At 40.8% G+C, this 20,180-nt stretch overlaps 1 pseudogene; it reads right to left on the bottom strand.

Annotated features, from left to right (window-relative positions):
* Nucleotides 1-1,643: 1,643 nt before the first annotated feature.
* On the bottom strand, nucleotides 1,644-2,282 carry LOC116886647 (annotated as a pseudogene).
* Nucleotides 2,283-20,180: the final 17,898 nt, after the last annotated feature.

Raw genomic sequence — 20,180 nt, 5'->3', positions numbered from 1 at the left:
GGGCACACTTGGAACCTTTAAACTGTTTACGTGCATCTACAGCCAATCATTTTTATCACCTTAGTTAGTGGTTGTCCTTCACCATTTTTAAGATGATAGAAGTTGGTTCTAAAGCTCATTCTTTCCCTGTCAATTTCTGTAGCGATGCTAGGAGCAACCAACCAACGTCATCATTTTCCTTATGTTCCCACAAACTGTCAAAAAAGCCTATGCCACTCACAATTGGTGAATCAAAATAAGCAAATTCATTTATCTCCTTAAGTGTGTAAAATAGTTTACACCGTGGGTTTTCAGTATTCTCTGGGTTCCAGGAGAGGCTTCAATAACTAGAGAGGCTTCAGTAACTGTGGGTATTGATAAATTGAAAAGCCGATTCCAGATACTTACAAGATTAATCCTTATACTTCTGTTGCTGTAGAACTACTTCTAGTACCAAAATCTGTATTAGTAAGGGTTCTCTAGAGTAACAGAATGTACAGATTGAATCTCTATATATAGAAAGAGGAATTATTAGAATGACTTACAGGCTGTGGTCCAGCTATTCTAACAATGGCTGCCTATGAAAGGGTCCAATTATCTAGTAGTTGTTCAGTCTGTGCCTCAGCTGGTTTTCAGTTTACACTGGAATCCCAAAAAAGTAAGTTCTAATGTCAGTGAAAGAATGGACTTGCTATCCAGGTGGGAGTGAGCAGGCAAAGAACAGGATTCCCCTCCTCCTTCTTCCATGCCCTTGTATAAGCTTCTGTAGAAGGCATGGCCCACGTTAGAAGTGTGTCATCCCACCACAAAATATCTGGATTAAAGATGTGTCTTCACATCTCAAAGATCTCGATTCAAAGTGATTCTTCCCACTTCAGATTAAGCAAAAATCTCTCATAGGTGTACCCCTCTATTTTGTGGGTTTATTTAGTTCTTCTATACATAGTCAAGAAGACAACCAAGGATGGCCACCATACTTATGGAGATGATGAGTAATCTAAAGATTCTTAGACAGGAGGGAATGATTTTTCAGATCTCAGAACTAGAACAAAATAGAGTTAGGAAGGGAGGGATAGAAGCAAAGAACGCATCCAGGGAAGAAGGGCCCAGTGGTAGTCATTGATGAGTCTTAGCATGTCAGGCTTGACAGTGGGACTGAAGGCCTGAAAAGGGCAGGAGCATGGGTTAACAAGCTACAAATCTTTTCTTTTGCTGTTCTTTATTTCTTTGAGGTAAGGTTTAATGTAGCCAAGGTTGGAATCAAGCTTGCTATGTAGTTGACCCTGGCCTTAAAGTCCTTAAGCTCCTGCCCTTCCCTCCCAGGTACTGAAACTACACGCATGTGCCAACCATGCTGGACAGAAAATCACCTTTAACTGTTCCTGTCCTCAGATTGTGGCTATATCGGTGTGCACTGAGTAACAGCACTCCACATATCTTCTGGAGACAGAAAGGGAAGGGTTTGCAGATAGCAGAGGGCATTAAGAAGCCAGAGGGAACATCTCGCCCTCTGTTCCCTTCTCCTCCACATATAGTCACTTGTCTAAAGGACAAGAGAAAGATACAAAATCATGAGAAGAGAACCCTCCACTGTCATACCACTTTATCTTATTTTTGATTCAATGTAATTTTATTTTCCCAAATCGACAGCTGATTGAATGTGTTCATGCTTCTTCACCAGCAGCTGGGGCTTCACTACCCTTTGTGTTTCTGGTGTAAATTACTTGGGCTTTGTGATTTGAAACCAACTCCACACGAAGTAGCTTCTGAAGGGCTGCCCTGGCCAAGGAACCTGAATCTTCAGTCTCTCGGACACCACAGCTGGATTAATAAGCTTACAGTTGGGGACTTCCTTACAGAGATTGTTGTCAAACAGGAAAAGATTGTTCAGCTTGTCCCAAATCTAGCCTTTGGACCACTTCTTTTTGGTTTTGCCACCATATTTATTTACTGGGTCTTTGTCTTTTTGGGCCGACTTTCAGGCATCTTCCTTCTTCTTGTCGTCCTTGGAGGGGAGGGGACTAGTTAGACTCAGAGAGTAGTGTCAACTACGCAGTCTCACTAAGATGTCCGGTTGGGGTGGGGCGGGGCGGGGCCAGAGGGGAAGTACCACACAGTGAGTCTGCTTCAGATAGTGAAATTTCAGCCCACTCTGGAAGAATATTCTAGAATATTGTACATAAAATGTTGACCAGGTCCTACTCCACTTGTGGTCTTTGAGAGTTTGGAATGTAGGGGAAGCCATTGATCTTCAGATGAACACCCCAGCGCCGCAGCTCCGTTACACGAGGCTGATTAGTCATTCTGGCTTCTCAGCATCCTTTGCTTTCTATCTTTCTGATTTTTTTGGCTATTTCATTCCTTATTAGCAACATCACAAAAAATAAAAGAGGAAATACAGGAAGATAAAACTCACATCAATTAGGCCAGATTACTTCTCTCTGATTTTGCTAGGGGGAAAGTTGGACATTTTGACTATAAAGGCAGATTGGAGCGTATTTGTGAATGTCAATGATCCAGCTTGCCTGTCAAGGAGAGAGCCTGCTGCCCTTCCAGTGTGTTGTGAGTGTTGGCTGTCAGGTTTTCATCTTCCTCTCCTCGCCTGCATGACCATTTCTCTCTTCAGACCTCTATCTCTTCAGCTAAAATTTGTCTGTTCTGCACTTGCCTTGGAGAAAAATACCTTGTGATTCAGTCACTGGCAGTTTAAAAAATCCACTTGCAGCTAAAAGTCCTGTCTAGCCTCCTTGTGACCATGTTCCTATATTTTGTAAGGATAATACCTGGATGGTAGAGCAAGTTCTGAGGTATAAAATAGAGCCAGAAATCTGCCCCATATCTCATTAGTTCCTTCTTCCTCCCATCCTCTCTTTCCATACAAACCTCCAGCCAGTCACAATTCCCACACCTCAGACTGTGTGATCTCACATGGCCTTCTCTCCTGTCCTTGATGCCAAGGCATACATGGCCTTTATTGTGAGTATATAGCCACAGAGTTCAGACATTGGCAACCAAGTCTCTATCTTACCATCTCTAAACTTCAAAGTATGCCAACATTAACTGTTGTTCTTATATAATTCAAACATGTATTCTCACAAAACTTTTGTTCTTATCCTGTAATAATGTAAGCATGCATTTCTACCTTTCTTAACACTTATTGTTTTTTAAAAGTTTTTGTTGCTATGGAAAATCTTTATCCAGAAAAGGAAACGTTGTTCTGTTGTCATTTTATGGATATTAGCTGAGCAGTTGCCTCTGAATTTGAGGTTTTTTGTTTTGTTTTTTTTTTTTACTTTGCCCTAAGATTTATGCTATGAGGTATGTTTCTTCATATGTAAGCAGTGTTCATAATCAATTGCCGGAAGGAATTGGACAAAAAAAAATGCTTTCAGAGTAAATCACTATGTATGTTAAGTTCATACTCTCAAATATCACATGATCCTTTGGTATTTCGTGTGAATGAGAGTGATTTTGTCTGAAATTAAGTCACATGCACGGTAGTTTAATTTCTTCCATAAAAACCTATTTGTAAAGAATAACTATTTTTATTCAGTCCCAATCTTTACCATCTTACTCTCAAGTATATTTTCACTGATTTTTAAGAGAATTATTATGAAATTAGACATGTCTGTATCTCTTGCTGGAACCATCGGTGGCTTCGTCTTGTTCCTCGTTATGCACTGAGCGCCATGTCTCTCTCTTTTCCTATTCTCTTTTACTGTTTCTTCCGTAGACTCTTTGTTTTCCTTCTCCCTCTGAAGAGATGGATTGAAGTTTCCAAAGCTCTCCAGACACATACCTCATCCATGTGCCTTGAGAGATAGTTAGATGCTATGAAGAGAACTTGATATCTTTATAATGATAATTTAATGGCTGTTCTACTTGATGTTAGGAAATTCCTCAAAGTAGTCAGGAAAAGATTACAATGTGTGCAGTCATTAAGAATATCTGATAGGCACGGTATGAATCATAGATTAAAATGTGTTCCAACTTAAATTTTAAGCATTATCTTAAACAATTCTCTACAGAATAAATAGTATCTTGACCTAGATTTCAGTTATTACCTTTCGCTCAATCCCAAGAAGACCTTCAAGCTTACTTGCCCGAGGCAATCCTAAGCTCCGGCTTTTTCACAGTCATGAAAGAAAGATAAGAATTGCTCTTGAGAAGAAATCTTCCAGTAAGGAAAAAAATATATCAGTGTGGAGTTCTCTCTTTGTATCTATTACCACAATCAATCACACTTCTGTAAAATCTTAATTTACCATTACTAATTCATTTGCTTCTTTAACCATAATCCATGTTAAACTGACAGCCATGAGTGGGTGTCACTGGAGTTGATGAGTAAGGCAGTGTTGTGGTTAAATGTTTGGGTACCTCTGGAATTCGTGTTGAAGCCTACCCCTGAGGGACTATGTGGTAGGCCTTTGTGGTAGAGCTGACATGAATGGAATTAGTGTCTCTCTACAAGGGGCTGGAGGGCATGTTACATCCCCTTCCACTATGTGACATCCACGGAAAAATGTCATCTGTGAACCAGGAAAGTGGGCCCTCAGGAGACACCAGATCTGCTGCTGCTTTTATCTTGAACTTCTTAGTTAAAGTGGGTTGAGACTCGATAATCCCAAATATAATAAGATACAACAAAAACCATCCTATCAAAGCCCTCACTCTCTTTTCAATAAAGAAAATCAGTCCTATATCACAAAGTCTACATGGTGAGCAAGGAATTATAAGAGTCAGATGTCTTGGAAAGACAGAGCACTGGGCCTCTGTGGCTAGACTTGCCTTTGGAGTTGGCCCTGGCTTCTCTGCACGCTGCTGGTAGGTACTTGCCAGAGACAGACTCACCCTGTACCCTCTGCTTCTCCTTCCCCTGTTATGACGTTATCTCTTCTAGATAACTTATACTTATTCAATTTGATTATAAACTTACTTCCTCCAGCAAACAACCAGGTCTTTATAACTCTAAGCCCCTGGAGGCAATTTACAAGACAATTCATACTTTGTTATTTTCACAGTCTGTTATTTTCACAGTCTGTTATTTTCACAGTTTGTTATTTTCACAGTCTTGCTTACAATATTTGCTCTCCCCCTCCCACCTTTATTTTTTCAATTTTTATGTTTTTCAGTTTCACTCAAAAAACTTTTTCTTTTTACTTTTCTCTCCATAACCTCTTAGACGCATACATTTTCTATGAACTCACTGTGTAGGTTGATTTTTGCTCTATTAAATAATCATCTACTTCCTAGTTTAGGTAGCACTAATAAGGTAAAGACAACGGAAAATGCTTTCATTATAAAGGTTCATCAATATTCAGAAGAATAGGCTATTGGAAAACACCATCCTCACTCATAATTTCAACTTCTCTCTTTGGAGCAGAAAGTGATGGAAGGGAGGATAGAAAGTCAGAAATAAATACATTGGATGTCTGTCAAGTTTCCTGGAAACATCTTATTCCCCTTGCAGTGTGTTGTTGGAGAAGCGAGGCATGACACAGACGAGCGTTTCCGGAATGGCTCCTCTAATGACTTGCAGAATGAACTGCATCTGTTGTTAATGCCTACAACGGTAGCTGATTTCATCTTCAGCCGCACGGCTCTCCCAGTCCCATCTCTCATTCTGAACTGTTTTCCCAAAGGCTGATATGATTTGATGATCTTTAAAATTTATGTTTTTCAATTGAAATCATTATTTTTCTCTATTAGGAAATCAGAATGCAACATCAACAGAGTAAGACTCTGCTAATATTAAAATATGCTTCTTCTCTATAAATTCCGAGCAAAATTAAGTGTGGAAGGGGGACCAATTATTTATAAGATCTTATTTGGGCTAAACTCTCCCAGTAAGATATCTTATACATTTCAAGGATCACTTTTTTCCCACAAACATACTTTTTCATTGTCTCAAAAAAGTTTTTAAATAAACTATAAGATGTGTTAGTTCCGTTGCCAGGATTGGCAAGAGTGACCCTAGGCAAGAAGAGGCACCGAGGGAACTTTGGAAGGAGAAAAAAGAAGAATCCAAGTGGCGGAAGCCATCTTGAACAGGTAGCTGAGCGCTTCATTATTTTTGTTTTGTTTTCTGGAGAGAGAAAAGGTATTAGTAAAGATACACTGATGTCCCTCCAGGGGAGGTGATATGAGTATCACATTGATGGTGTGAGAAGTACAGGCTAGTTTGGGTGGAGGTTAAAATTTTCAACCATAAACATAGTTTGCCAATCATACTGATTGATATTATCACTAGGTGTTGTCCTACTTAATAATGTGGTTTGAAAAGGTCAGAGGAAGCTGCTTACCTTCTTGGGACCATTTCTTCCCATGTGACATGATTAATTGAGTCAGTGGCATAGGCCCTACCATCCTAGTCATGAGTCATGGTTAGCTGAGTCAGTGCCATAGGTCCTACCATCCTAGTCATGAGTCATGGTTAGCTGAGTCAGTGCCATAAGCCCTACCATCCTATGCATGCTCTCTGGTTGACAGTTCTATTATGAACTCCTGTTGGCCCAGGTTAGTGATTAGGGTCATAGAATTTGGGGAATAAACGCCTAATATAAAAATGCCTGAACAAATCCTAGCTCTATGGGTTTCCTACTGGGAGAACTGAAGCAACATCAGAGTTGTGTACACATCACACATGCAAAGGTAGCTTCACACAGCTGCTGTGAGACATTGTCCCTAGGGAAACACGAAGAAAAGTCGACCTACCCCAAACAGTCAATCAGTGACAGACCAAGTAATGATACCACCAAAGTAGGGGGTTGGGGAGTTATTTATAGAAGAAAGGTAAGGGAATAGAAACTATGCATACATAGTTGTATCATTGAGGGCTACCCCAGCATTGTTGATGGCTCACAAAAGCTAGAAACTGGGAATTTAATACATAATATGCAGCTCAGTTGGCAGAGTATGTTTTTTAACAGTTCTTACTACTTATAAACCTAAAGAGGAAAAGTCAGTGTAAATCTGATCAGTTTCAGGAACTTCATGAAGATAGTAAGTTGTTTCCTTAGTATGTTTCACCTCCCTTTAGAAGATCCTCAGTCCTTTTTTCTTTTTCTTTTTTCTTTTTGTTGATTAAGTTATTTATTTACCCTATATCTTGATGGCAGCTGCCCCTCCCTCTTCTCCTCCCAGTCTCTCCCTCTCACCTACCCCCCATCCACCCATACTCCCTTTCTCCTCAGAAAAGGGGAGGCTTCTCATAGATATCAATCAGCCTTGGCATGTCAAGTTGCAGTAAGATTATATGCATCTTCTTCAGCAGTTCTTTTATTGTTCAGGATTGTTTAGCTATCCTGGGTTTTTCTGTTTTTCCAATCCAGTTGAGAATTGTTCTTTCAGGGTCTGTGAAGAATTGTACTGGAATTGTGTTGAATCTATAGATCGCTTTTGGTAAGATGGCCATTTTGCTATGCTAATCTTACTGATCTATGAGCATGGGAGATCTTTCCATCTTCTGAGATCTTCAATTTCTTTCTTCAAAGATTTGAAGTTCTTGTCATACAAGTCTTTCACTTGCTTGGTTAAAATCACACCAATATATTTAATATTATTTATGACTATTGTAAAGGGTGTTGCAAAGAAAAAGGGAACCTCTCACTGTTACATGCTGCTAATAGACCAATTCAAGAAAATTATGTTATTCTATGTTCTCTTCCTCAGAGAGGTGGGTCCTGTTGGTGAGAACTCTGACTTTGCACACCATGATACAAAATGTGGAAGAGAATTTGGGAAAGTTTTTAAATGAAATGACTAGGGTCTTTCAAGATGCAAATATATACATGGATTAAAATGCAAGAGTTTTATTTAAAGAAATGTCTATTTGGAAGAAAATTAAAAGATGAAGAAGGCCAAGAAATTGATAAGTTTTGACTCCCAGTGAAAACGAAATTAAAAGAAGCAGAAGTGAATGCTTGCTATACTCCTAGGTTAAAGAAAATCACAGAGGAACCCTTAACTTAAATATGGCCTAAATATACCCTGAGATGCCAGGGTGTCTCAATGTCCCCTGCTGTTTATAGTCACTGAATAGAAACAATCTAAAGGAGGCTAAGAAGGCAGACATTTCAAAACATAGTTCGTGGGGCTCTCATTAAATACACTCCCAGTGTTTACTTACCTGTGGAGAACATTCTTACACCCAATAAGATAAGCAATAGGTACTCAGTTGTCTAACTTTAGTAGAAAAATTGCATTATTGATAAAATTGTTCATAAACCAACTAAAGTTACTTTTTGATCCTGGCTTTCAAAATCCAAAAGTCTTCCCTTCTAGATAAGTTACTGAAGTCTGAACATCCCCCACTTAATTCATATGTACATGCGCCCCTCAATTCATGCTTTGAAAAGTCACCAATATGATGGTACTAGGAAATGGGGTTTTGAGGGGATGATTAAATCACAAAGGCAGAGCTTTTCTGAATGTGAGAATGGCTCTTATAATGGAGTTTAAGAAGCGGGTTCATGTCTTCCACTCATTCAGGTTTCAGATATAGGCGCAACCTTAGAGGCATCTCTAAGGCCCTCTCCATAGACTAAACACACTTATACCACGGGCTTGGACTTCTCACTTCCAGAACTGTAGAAATAAATGTTATTTATAAATTTTCTAGCTCTGCAATATTTTTAAAGGCACCACAGACAGACCAAAAAGAGTTGCTAAGTTCATTTGATATCCTATTTTTTTTTTACAGTTCCATATGACTCTCAAAAAAGTTTTAATGCATCTCATATATTCCTCATTATCATAGTATGTAAGGGGTGGTTCTGATACTTTGATCTGAAATCTGCATGTGAACATTGAAGGTCCTGTTCCCCAATTGGTTCTTGATTGATCAATAAAGATGCTTGTGGCTAATGGTTGAGCAGAATAGGCAGGACTTCCAGGTTCCCAAAGGCAGGCTAGCAGATGCAGGAGGAGAAAAGAGAATTCACTATGCTGGGGGCTAGGGGATGGGGTTGGGGCAGAGAGAGAGGGAAGGGGGGTGTGGAGAGTCACCAGCCATGTGAGATCTCTGGTGGAGTGGCCATTGCCCACTTCCCTGACTGGGCCTGATGTAGCAGACAGGATATTAGAAACACAACAGCTAAGCTGAGGGCAGATTTATGGTGCTGAGCTAGGACTAAAGGTAATTGAGCAACAAAGTTGAAGGAAGAATTAGAGGTGTTGAGTTGGGAGTGAAGAGAAGGACCTATTAGCTGTGGGAGGCTTACAAATGCCCGGCCATTGATCTAAAAAACATATTAAAAATAAGCTAATGTGTGTGTATCTTTCATCCAAGGATCCAAGGGAACCTGGACAGGGCTAGCAGCACAGGATGTCTGGACCTTATATTGGGGCAGTAGAAACTACACAACAGTAACCAGAAGTCTAAGATAGATAACACCAAGTGAAGGCAATAGTCCTGAATTATCTCTGCTAGAATGTCCTCTCTGTTTTGGCTATTCCAGTCAGACAGCAGCTCACCAGATCTAGAAACTCTGTAGTGTGTTCAGGAATCCATCTTACTAAAGGCTTTAACCAAATTCACACATGCTGACTGTATTAGTTACTTTTGTGTGCACAAAATAGTATGACCAAATACACTTAGGGAAGAAGAAGCTCATCCTAGTGGATGGTTTTAGAGGGGATATGGTTCATTACGGCAGGCAAGACATGGCAACAGACAGGCATGGTGGCAGGAACAGGAAGATGGTAGGATCACATTTCATGTGTACATGGGAAGCATAGAGAATAGGAAGTGGTTCGAGACTGCAAAACCTCAAAGTCCACCCCCAGTGACGTACTTCTTCCAGCCAGGTTCCATTTCCTTGCAAAGGTCTCAGAATCTTCCCCAAAAGCACCAGAAGCTGGGGACCAAGTGTTCAAAGACATCAATTAATTTATTGTCAAAATAATAACTTTCAGGAGAATTTAAATATTTAATCTGCTCATACTTTCAGTTAACTAAAATTACCTCTATCAACTGAAGAGTCTCTACACAGAGGAGAAAACTAAAGATGTGGTTGCTTGGTGTTGGCAAAATGAGAGAAAACAAAACTAAATAGAGATAGTGATGGAATAAAAAACTAAATAACGATGGTGATGGAACAGAAATGCTTTGGAGAAAGCAGACCAAGTATCTTTACTCAATGCTCTTGTAGGTAACTGAGACTACCTATCAAGAACCCCATGGCTTTAAAACATTTTATTGACTTCATTTTAATTTTTACAAGAGTATTCATAATTCTACCATGTCTGGACCATAAAATTACTGTAAGATAACTACTTATTTTAATTATAATACTAAATAACTTAATGTTTATACACAAATATATGTATATATAATATATATTATATATGTATTATATATATATGCATGTAACTATAGTCATGGAAAAAGAGGCCATGAACTTGAAAGAGAGCAAGAAGGAATATACGAATGTCTGGAAGAAGAAAGGGAAAGGAGACATGATATAATAATAATAATATGTAATATCTCAAAAACACAAGGAAAATTAATATTCTCTAGTATACATATAAATAAATAATCTATACAAGTCTTCATGATCTTTACTGGATCGTCAGTGGTGTATTGCTCCATTGTTTGGAGGCTGGTTACATCTTCCCTAGCTTAGCTGATGATAAGAGAGCTATGTGAGTCTGCTATTATGTTCCCCTCAATATTTCAGGCGGAGTATGTCTCATTGTTCAGGGTTTAAAAGTGCACATTACAAGCACCATTCCTTCTATGTACTTTTCCATGACTTCCACACTTCCATATAGCCCAAGGCTATAGCTGTATGATCCTTCTTCAGGGCAGTGACATGAGGCCATCCCTGTAGCACTGTGCTGCACTGTGGTCCAGGGACAGGGAGTGTCTGCTGCAGTGATCTGTCCTGTGCCAGGTTTTGGGATAACTGGTTATAAAGGGATGGGAAGCAGATAGCTAGTGGGATTCGAATGACTGAGAGGCCAGAGATTAGTCCCTAGAGATTAAGAGTTGATCAGGGTGCCGAATTGGTGGGAAACCTTGGAGACCTACTTAGTGTGAAGCAGAGAGAACTGGGAACCCAGCAGAGCTGGCTGGGAAAAGCTAAAGCCCATTATTTATAGCATTAGGAAAGCAAGGCCTCTTCCTCCCTGATGCTGACACAAATGTGTGACAGAGCTAAACAAACAAACAAACAAACAAACAGACAGACAGAGAGCGTCTGTTGTGCTCATCCGTCTTCATTCCTAGACTTGAGTAACCCAACCTGATAGTCCCACCTGCAGTTTGAACAAGAAATGGTCCCCAGAGGCCCAGGTTGTTAGTGGTGCTGTTTTATGGAATCTTTGGGGTGTGCAGCCTTGCTGGAGAATGCACATCACTGGCTGCAGACTCTGAGAGATTATAGCCTCTCCTGCTCAGCTTCCTGCTACCATGCCTGCCACTTGTTACCATGCCCCCTGCCATGATGAACTCTTAGCTCTCTGGAACTATAACCCAACATAAACACTTTCATCTAGAAGTTGCTCTTGATCATTTTTTTCCACAGCAACAGAAAAAGTAACTGATATACTATCCTACCCAAACCTTATTTGCTGAAGCCACAGTGAGATGGTTGAATTCAATGCTGGGCACCATCATCCCATTTTCGCCTTTATATGTCTATTTTAGCTTACGCTGGTACCTTAATCCCTAACAAATTGTTTTCTTCTTCTTACTGGGAGATACTGCAGAATTTTACCAAATGTGATGTTTGTCACTTCTTATAACAGTCCTTGAGAAACACCATTATATTCTACATCTTCTTTCTGAATTTAGAGTTCCCCTTGCTCACACACAGTAACATTTTCCCCGCCTTGGAAAAATAAGAAGCTGCAGTTCTGTTACGTAAGGAAAATGCTAACATGTTTCCTAATATCTCTGAATGGCACTCCTGATATGTAAGTCACTGGATAGAATTTTACACATGTCATAGTTTATTATTGTGGCTCTTGAGCGTCCTCCCTGAAAACTTGTTTTCCCGCCTGTGACACTATTGGGAGGTTGTAGAACCTTAGTTTAAGGGGACTAATGGAAGGGAGTTTGGTCACTGGGGACATGCCTTTGCAGAGCATACCAGAGACTGGTCCCTTCCTACCTCTCTCTTTGCCTCTCGAATACCATGAAATGAAAAGCCTTCCTCTACAGAGCCCTCTTCTACCATAATGCACTTGTTACTACAAGGCCAAAGCAATGAGGCTAAGTGTCCATGAGCTAAAACCCCTGAGCACACAAACCAAAGCGAGACTTCTCCTTCATAAGTTGATTTCTCTCACGTATTGATTGTAACAAAAGTTGACTACTTTGCATGTTCATACATAATTAAGGTTTAAAGAGATTGTATACGTATTCAAACATTTGAATTTTGAGAGCTTAATCTCCATTTGGAAGAAAGTTTCTATCATAATTGTACCCACTGTAGAAAGGCACAAAACTATATATAAAATTTCAAGAATGCATATTTGAGTGTTTTAGCTCAAATGGTATTATTTTCAAGAAGTGGCTGGTTTCCACTTTAAACCAAGGAGTACAGATTAGATAGTACACTAGCCAAAGTCCTGAAGACTTTCCAGGGCACCGTAAGTTCTGAGAGCTTTGAGAAAGTCATGTCTGAAACCCGCAACATTTGAATGTGCCCTCTCCTAACACTGGTGTCAGCATTGTGTACCAGGCTGTTGTTCTTTCTCCGTCCATTTCATTGTTCAAGGTCCCATCAAGCAATGGGAAGTTTGAGAGTGTCTCTACTGATTGCATTTAATTAGCTCTTGAATTCTACTTTGTAAGTTCTTTTAACTGCACGGCACTTTCGACAATTACAAAAGTACTGCACACATCAGTACAACCTATCAAGGTCTTTACACTCTGATTTTAGTGCAAAAATTACTTTCAAACATCAATAAGCAAATGACTTGTTTTACCATCAAATAACTACTTCATTGTACTTCATGGCAGATCAATAAGTATCGACTAGACTTCTCCATCTGATTTAGCATATAAATGCAAAATGTTTGAACCTCAAAAATATACCACGATATTTTCAGTCAGATCAATAACACCCCAAGATTTGGTACAGTGTAAATGAAAGACTTCAGCCTCAAGTTTTTAAGACTAGGTGTTACTAAATCACTGTGCCATTTCTCAATAAAATTGTATAGTTTCAACTTTTACTTTAGGAGAAATGCAATACTCTAAGATGTTTACTGTGAGCAAAAATATTACCTGTAATTAATCGATATAAGTTTGTGCTTTTAAATTAAGTTTACGATTACATTTGTATTATTTAATAATTAATATTATTAAGTTAGTACCTAGTTGCCTTTCTTTTGTTATGATAAAATACACTGACAAAGGTGTTTTAGGGGAGAAAGGGCTCACAGTCCTAGTATCGCTCCAGAAGGAAGACGCAGCAGGAATTTGAGCATCTAGTCACAGTGAGTATAGATGTCTGCATGCTTGTCAGTGCTCAGAGGGCTCTCTCCTGTACACTTTGTCTGAGGCCAGCTTCTGAAATGGAGCCAGCCACATCTGGGTGGGTCATCCTACATCAATTAACCCAATTAAGAAAATCCCCCATAGGCACACCCTAGGCCACCTTATCTAGACAATTCCTCATTGGGACTCTCTTCCCAAGTCATTTATCTGAATCAATGATATTGTGGTATTGCTTGCTAAATCACTGTGGAGTCAGAGGCAGCTAACAAGGCAGATCTTAAGCAAGAACATAGTTTTCTCATGATAGGTTACAGCTGCAAAAACGGCAAGAGGCCATTGTTCATATGGGGCCACCAAAGGTAAAACACAGGCAAACAGGGGCCAGTGAGATGACTCTGCAGGTTAAGGAGCTTGCTGCCAAGCCTGATGACCTGAGTTCAAGTCATAGGTCTACAAGGTAGTAAGAGAGAGCTGACCTCATATACACAATACAAAATGTATTTCTTTTTTTTAAAGAATCAACAAAACCAAGTCCAACAACAACAAAACCAGGTAATTAAAGCATTTTGGTTAGACAACAATACTGTGGCAAATTGACCTCTAGGCTGTAATGTCCAGTCTTCTGAGCATCACCTGTTAACAAACATCATTGAAACAAAAGAAGATTGTATCACAATACACATGAAAGACACCTGCTATTTCTTACTCTTCAGCCTTTTAAAATACCTGTCAGTGTGGAGGAGCAACAGAGACCAGAGACAGAGACAGAGACAGAGATTTCAATCTCTTATAATCTAATTTGTAGAACCAAAAGGCCAGAGTTCACAGGTTCCTAGAAGAATAAAAATAGTTAGCCCTGCCTAGGTGAAAGCAAATTGTTCTCATCTAATCTATTAACATATGGGTGGAAACAGTATATGCTACATATGACCTTGCTCCATCAGAAAGATCTATCAGAAACCGTGACAACTAGAGTCACCATGTAGCTATCACCTGTAGGTTGTCACCGTCAGGCTCACTGTCCAACTCACCACTGGTCAGACTGTCAGTCACCATCAGTTTAACCGGTCTCTCTCCATCTCTTTTGTCTAGCAGACCTGGAGATTATATATGTGACCATTCAAGGAATTGTTCATCACTGTTATGTCTGAATTTCCCCCAGCAAAATGGTATTTGTTTTGCATTTAATTTTTTGAGAACTGTGAATGCCATTACTATACACGTATCGCTTCCAATTATTTTCTCCCCTCCAACACATCCCATGAGCCTACTCTCTCTCGCATCTATGACCTCTTCTTTAATTGTTATTGTATCTCTCTGACACACACAGACACACAGAGAAAGAGGAAAGAAGAGGGAGAGGGGAGAGAGAGAGAGAGAGAGAGAGAGAGAGAACCAGTAAATAGACTTAACCTTAATATATATTGGATCCACAATGCAGTCTGTGGACCCAACATATGGTTCTTCGAGCAATTCCTAACAGTTGAGTTTGCCTAAGGGAAAGAGATAAGGTCTTGAAAAGCTGGGTCTAGGAACTGCAGGGACTAAGGTAGACTCTTGAGAACAGGACAAGCAGAGTCCTCACAGCAACTTTTGGCCAGGAATTACCTCCTGAAGAGACTGCAGAATACATGACAAATATTATTTTAATATTTAATATTTTAAGTTTGCTGTTGTTGCTGCTGCTTTTGCTTTTGCTTTGCTTTGCTATTCAGACTTCAGATTCCAAGGTCAACACCTAAAACTCACTAGGCCTCTGTCATGATCTTGTTCCTCCACAGGACTGTAAGATATGAAGGAGGGAGGTATGTGGCAGATAAATTATAGGCGAACAGCTTTGTCTGACTTATATTTTAGAAATGTAAATTAGTCAACTTAGCTGTTTGTTGTACAAAAGTTTCCTCTCAGAACGAAGCATTCCATCCTGCAGAAAACTCCCTCCCGCCAGAAGGTAAATAACTCAGATTAGCATCAGGAAGTCCTTTAGACTGACCAGATTCACCAAGCTTCTTCTTCTCTGAGTAAACAAGCCGAGCTACTGAGCATTCCTCTCAGATGACCCAAGCTGCGAAGACTCAGAGGCCAGACCAACTTTTTGCCTGAAAGAAGCAAAAACCAGCTGAGCCCCCTGGAGGAGGTTTTTATCAACTGAGTCACTCAGAAAGGACACCCTCTGGCCTGTTGAGCTGCCTGCAGGCTGTGCAGTGGGCCAGGTTCCCAGCTAATGTGAGCTGTCACCCATGCTGGAGTGGGCTTTGGTGACGCATTTGTCTGTAAATCATTTCTGCCCTTATAGGTAACCCCTCACCCACATTCCTGTAAATATCCTTAATAAAGTTCACTGATTCACTGCATTGGACTTTGTGGTCTGTCATGGGCTCCTTATCTGGACTGAGCAGACTGTGTTTGCACATCTCCAGGAAAAGTCTTGTCGGACAGCACACATTATGATGGTTTATGACGTAGTGATTGTGAATCAGTGACCAATTCCTTTCTGTCATTTTCACTACATTTTCCATTTTTTGTTCCATATTTTAACTTCCTTTTATTTGCTCCATAATTCTCCTGTTTTACCTTCTTAAGAAAGATCCAGAAAAACTTATGACAAATGAAGATGCCTCTCTCCCTCCCATCTCCATATTCAGTGGCAAATTTACAAATATCATAAATAAATCAATATAACAACACACACAATGCAAACAGAGCAGAAAATGCCAATGGCTGTGAGAGCTTAGAGGCCCTGGGGCAGAAGCAGAAGAAAGCAGGCAGGAGGATGGGCCTGGCAAACCAAGCCACGCCTTCCAACCCAACCCCTGATGTCACTGCTGTGCGTCTGCAGGTGAAGAAGATGAAGCAGGTGGAGGAGGCCTGAACACAGGGAAAACATAGACCTGAGCACAGTACAGTGTCCAGCTAGTCTGCATTCTATTGGCCTGCCTCTCCTTTAGACACAGAGCAGGAAGTAGACTTTAAATCACATATCTGTTTTGGACAACACCAAATGAACTGTCAGGAAAGTGCGTGTACTCCAGATCTCCCTGTCGACACATCTGGATAGATCTCTTGTTAACTCTAGTGTAGTGGGTAAAAAGGATCAGCATCAGCTCAGGACATGCAAAGACCAAGTTTTCAGCACAACAGAGGCTGCCTCTGGCTAGAAAGGAGACAGTAGGGACCCATACACAAATGGTAGTTTATATAGGTTAAAGGGGAAACCCTGTGCTACGGTGAAGTGCTTACTTTAATTTGTCATGTTAATTAGGTAAACCAAAGGGAGCTTTTGGTTGGTTGACATCAATACTTTGATAGCTGGACCTTGACAGTCTCAGGAGGAGGAAGTAACCAAATAAGGAAATGGACCCTGGAGGTTCACTTCAGGAATGCATGTAATCTAATAGCTTTCGGCAAGGCGGAAGGGGTGGGAGAGAAGGACGAGGCCTACTGGAGCCATTTTGTCATGCTTGAGCTGGCCAATGTCCCTTCAGTGGGCACAGCTTGAGAGGTAGTCCTCTAAAAGAAGTGCCTACTGTAACCAGAGAAAACTTTGGGGAAACTAATCCCATCCAGAAAATAGGTGAGTTGTACCATAGTTGCAGCTAATTCCTAGGATGGCGAGTACCAGGAGCTTCGATGCCCAGACTCCCCCATCATCCATTCTTTCCTCTTTGCCGTAGCTACCGACCCCTAACTCTTTGTCTCTGCATGTGGATATTCAAAATATAGCTGACATTTCCCTACCTGTCCTTGAGGCTTGAAGTGGCAAGTGCTGAAGCCCTGGATGGTGGGATAAAGCAGTGATGTGTGGTTCCTCTTGGCTTGATGTTCTCCTGTGTGTGCATTCCTCAGATTCCGCAGACGCTGTGGCTGGGTTGTAGAAGACTTCCTCGACAATGGGCTCCACAACCAGGTAAGTTGTAAAACAGATGCTGGGAACCTCAGACTGATGGTCCAGGTTTCTTATTGTTGATTTCTGTTACCCAAAGCCGAACCTACTAATAAGTACAGTGGCAGCCAAGCATAGCAGGCTATGTGAAAATGTCAACATTGAACAAAGAAAACTTTCCTGTAGGCAAACACAATTTATAGAAAACAATTATAGTCTTAAAGTATGATATATTCAGTGATAATTGAGGAGAAATTCTGTTCATGAAAAAGAATGTACTAAAAAACAGTGGCGACAGTGCTCGGTGGTGAAGTGTGTACTTAGCATGTACAATGCTCCATGGGGCCAGCACCTCCAACTAGAAGCCTATCCTGACCCAGCAAGATGGCCACTTATCTCAAAGCCCAAGGAACTTTGGGCCTCACAAAATGGAAGAAGAGAAAGCAAACTCACCCAAGCTGTTTTCTTACCACTACATGCACACACACACACACATGCACACATGCACACACATGCACACACACACACACACATACACACACACATGCACACACACATGCACACACACACACACACACACATGCACACACACACACACACATGCACACACACACACACACACACACACACACACACACACATGCACACACACACACACACATGCACACACACACACACACATGCACACACATGCACACACACACACACACATATGCACACACACTCACACACACATGCACACACACATGCACACACACATGCACACACACACATGCACACACACATGCACACACACATGCACACACACATGCACACACACATACGCACACATATGCACACACACATACACATACATGCACACACACACGTACACACACACACGCACACAACATTGTGGAAATAAATCTAGTAATAGAAGAGAGGCTTCCTTCCATATACAAGAACATTAATAAGGAGCTGACAAGTAATATTTTCAAAAACTTGACAGATAATATATAACAAAATGATAAAAAGAATGAAAATGAAAAAAATGTATTTGTTAGGGGTTAAAAATTCAAATCAGGGGCTCAATATTAATAATCAGAATCGTAGAAGAAGAAAATATTTCAAAAGAAAACTACTAGTAAAGTAATAGCTTGCCGTTATGTAAATGAAAGGAAGGATATGCAAGATGTCACCTGAAGGGCTCTTCCTCAAGAACCTAATGCACTGTCTAGACAAAAAGCATAAAACAGAATTACCTGCTCTGAGGAAGCATACCTATACACCCTGTACTATGGAGGATCAGGAATTCCCGGGAAGCTTCAGCTACAAAAGGTCTCGCTGGAGAGAGCCACGGTGACTATGTCACCTGTCATTTGCAGGTGCTCGTTTTCTCTTTAAAACAAATGATAAGGTGACAATTTCCTTCTTTCTTATAGTTGAGCAGGAACATGTGAGTCGTAGCCAATGGAAGATGAGAGAGAGAGCTGTTGCTTTTATTCCAGATGAAGCCTTTGAGGCCAATGGGCGATTTCCTTCCATTATCATCTCTCTCCACAGGCAAGGCGCTCCCTGGTGGCAAGGCACGCCCCAGTGGCGGTCCTTTCAGTCCAGGCCTCTGTGACAGTAGTACAGAGCAGAACTCAAGGCTGACTTGGGACAGCACATAGCATAATTCAGAAATGGCTTTGATGTTTTAGCAACTAAGACTTGTGATTGACATAGACGATGTGGATCTTCTTAGGAGATCACCTACACAGGAGGGGAAAGGAACTGGGCGTCTGGGGTCTCATCACGAAAGCCGGGACCAGCAAATGAAAAGGGAAACTTTCGAAGTACCAAGGGTATACACTTTACCAATGGTTGTAGGGGAAAGTCAGACAATGTCATCCCCGAAAGAACTTAAAGTGTATAGACTATTCTTCCTTCAGTGTTGCAGGGGGACACATTCAATAAAATACCTGAGACAAAACAATAAGATTCCGGAAAAACTTCCTATTGGAACTGATGAGTAGGGTGTTAAAACCACACTAAGACCTAATATGGGGAGTGGCTAGGATGAAGTGGCATCCACTGGAGGATTCGAGTTTGCATTTGAAGGGAGTTTTGTCCTAAATACCCATCTTCAGGACCCAGATCAGAAGACGCTCTGGATGTAGCCAGACAGTAGCAGCTTGAAGTGCTTGTCTGTATCTGCTCCCCTTCCCCCTTTGAGTTCTAGATGGGGAAGAGAGAATCAACTGGAGGACTTTCTGTCTGTCCTGTCATTCATTCAGTTAGTTCAAAACCTGTGTGAATACACACCACACCCCTGTCCTCATGCTATTGCAGGAAATTAGACAAGGAAAAGGAAAGACAAAAACACACACATAGCTGACACTTTCAGGGAAGATGGGCTCATAGTAAAGACATCTATAAGTGAAAAGAATAAGGCGAGATTAATTTTATTTGGATAAAGATAGGCATGTCCTTAAGTCACCAATGCTTTTGGTAGATCCCAAGTCCCTTGAGAAAGGGTGTCTGAAGCCTGAAAGCTTTACGTGGAGGAAACTGTTTCCCCCTTTATTTTTAAGTTTGGGTTTTCTATCATTTGCAAAGATCTATCTCTAAAGAACGTCGTGTTCAGCAGGAGGACCAGTCATAGACTTTCCAGTGAGCTAGGGACGGCAAGCTGGGAGAACAAATCACACAGGCAGGATAGAGTTTTCTGAACCTCTGACTCAGAGGTCTTTACCTGTGAGACGACAGCAAATAGAACACACAAATCACCCGTGCAGAAAATCAGCAGAGAGCTGAGTCTGGGAGAGAATTCACACGGGTCAAATGGAGTTACTTTAAAGATGGTTTTGAAAGCTACAAAATGAATTCATGAGAACAGATGAGGCT

This window comes from Rattus rattus, chromosome 17 (assembly GCF_011064425.1).
Source record: "Rattus rattus isolate New Zealand chromosome 17, Rrattus_CSIRO_v1, whole genome shotgun sequence".
NCBI lineage: Eukaryota > Metazoa > Chordata > Mammalia > Rodentia > Muridae > Rattus > Rattus rattus.
The sequence above is the reverse complement of the archived record's forward strand: the minus strand, read 5'-3'. Positions and strand labels throughout refer to the sequence as shown.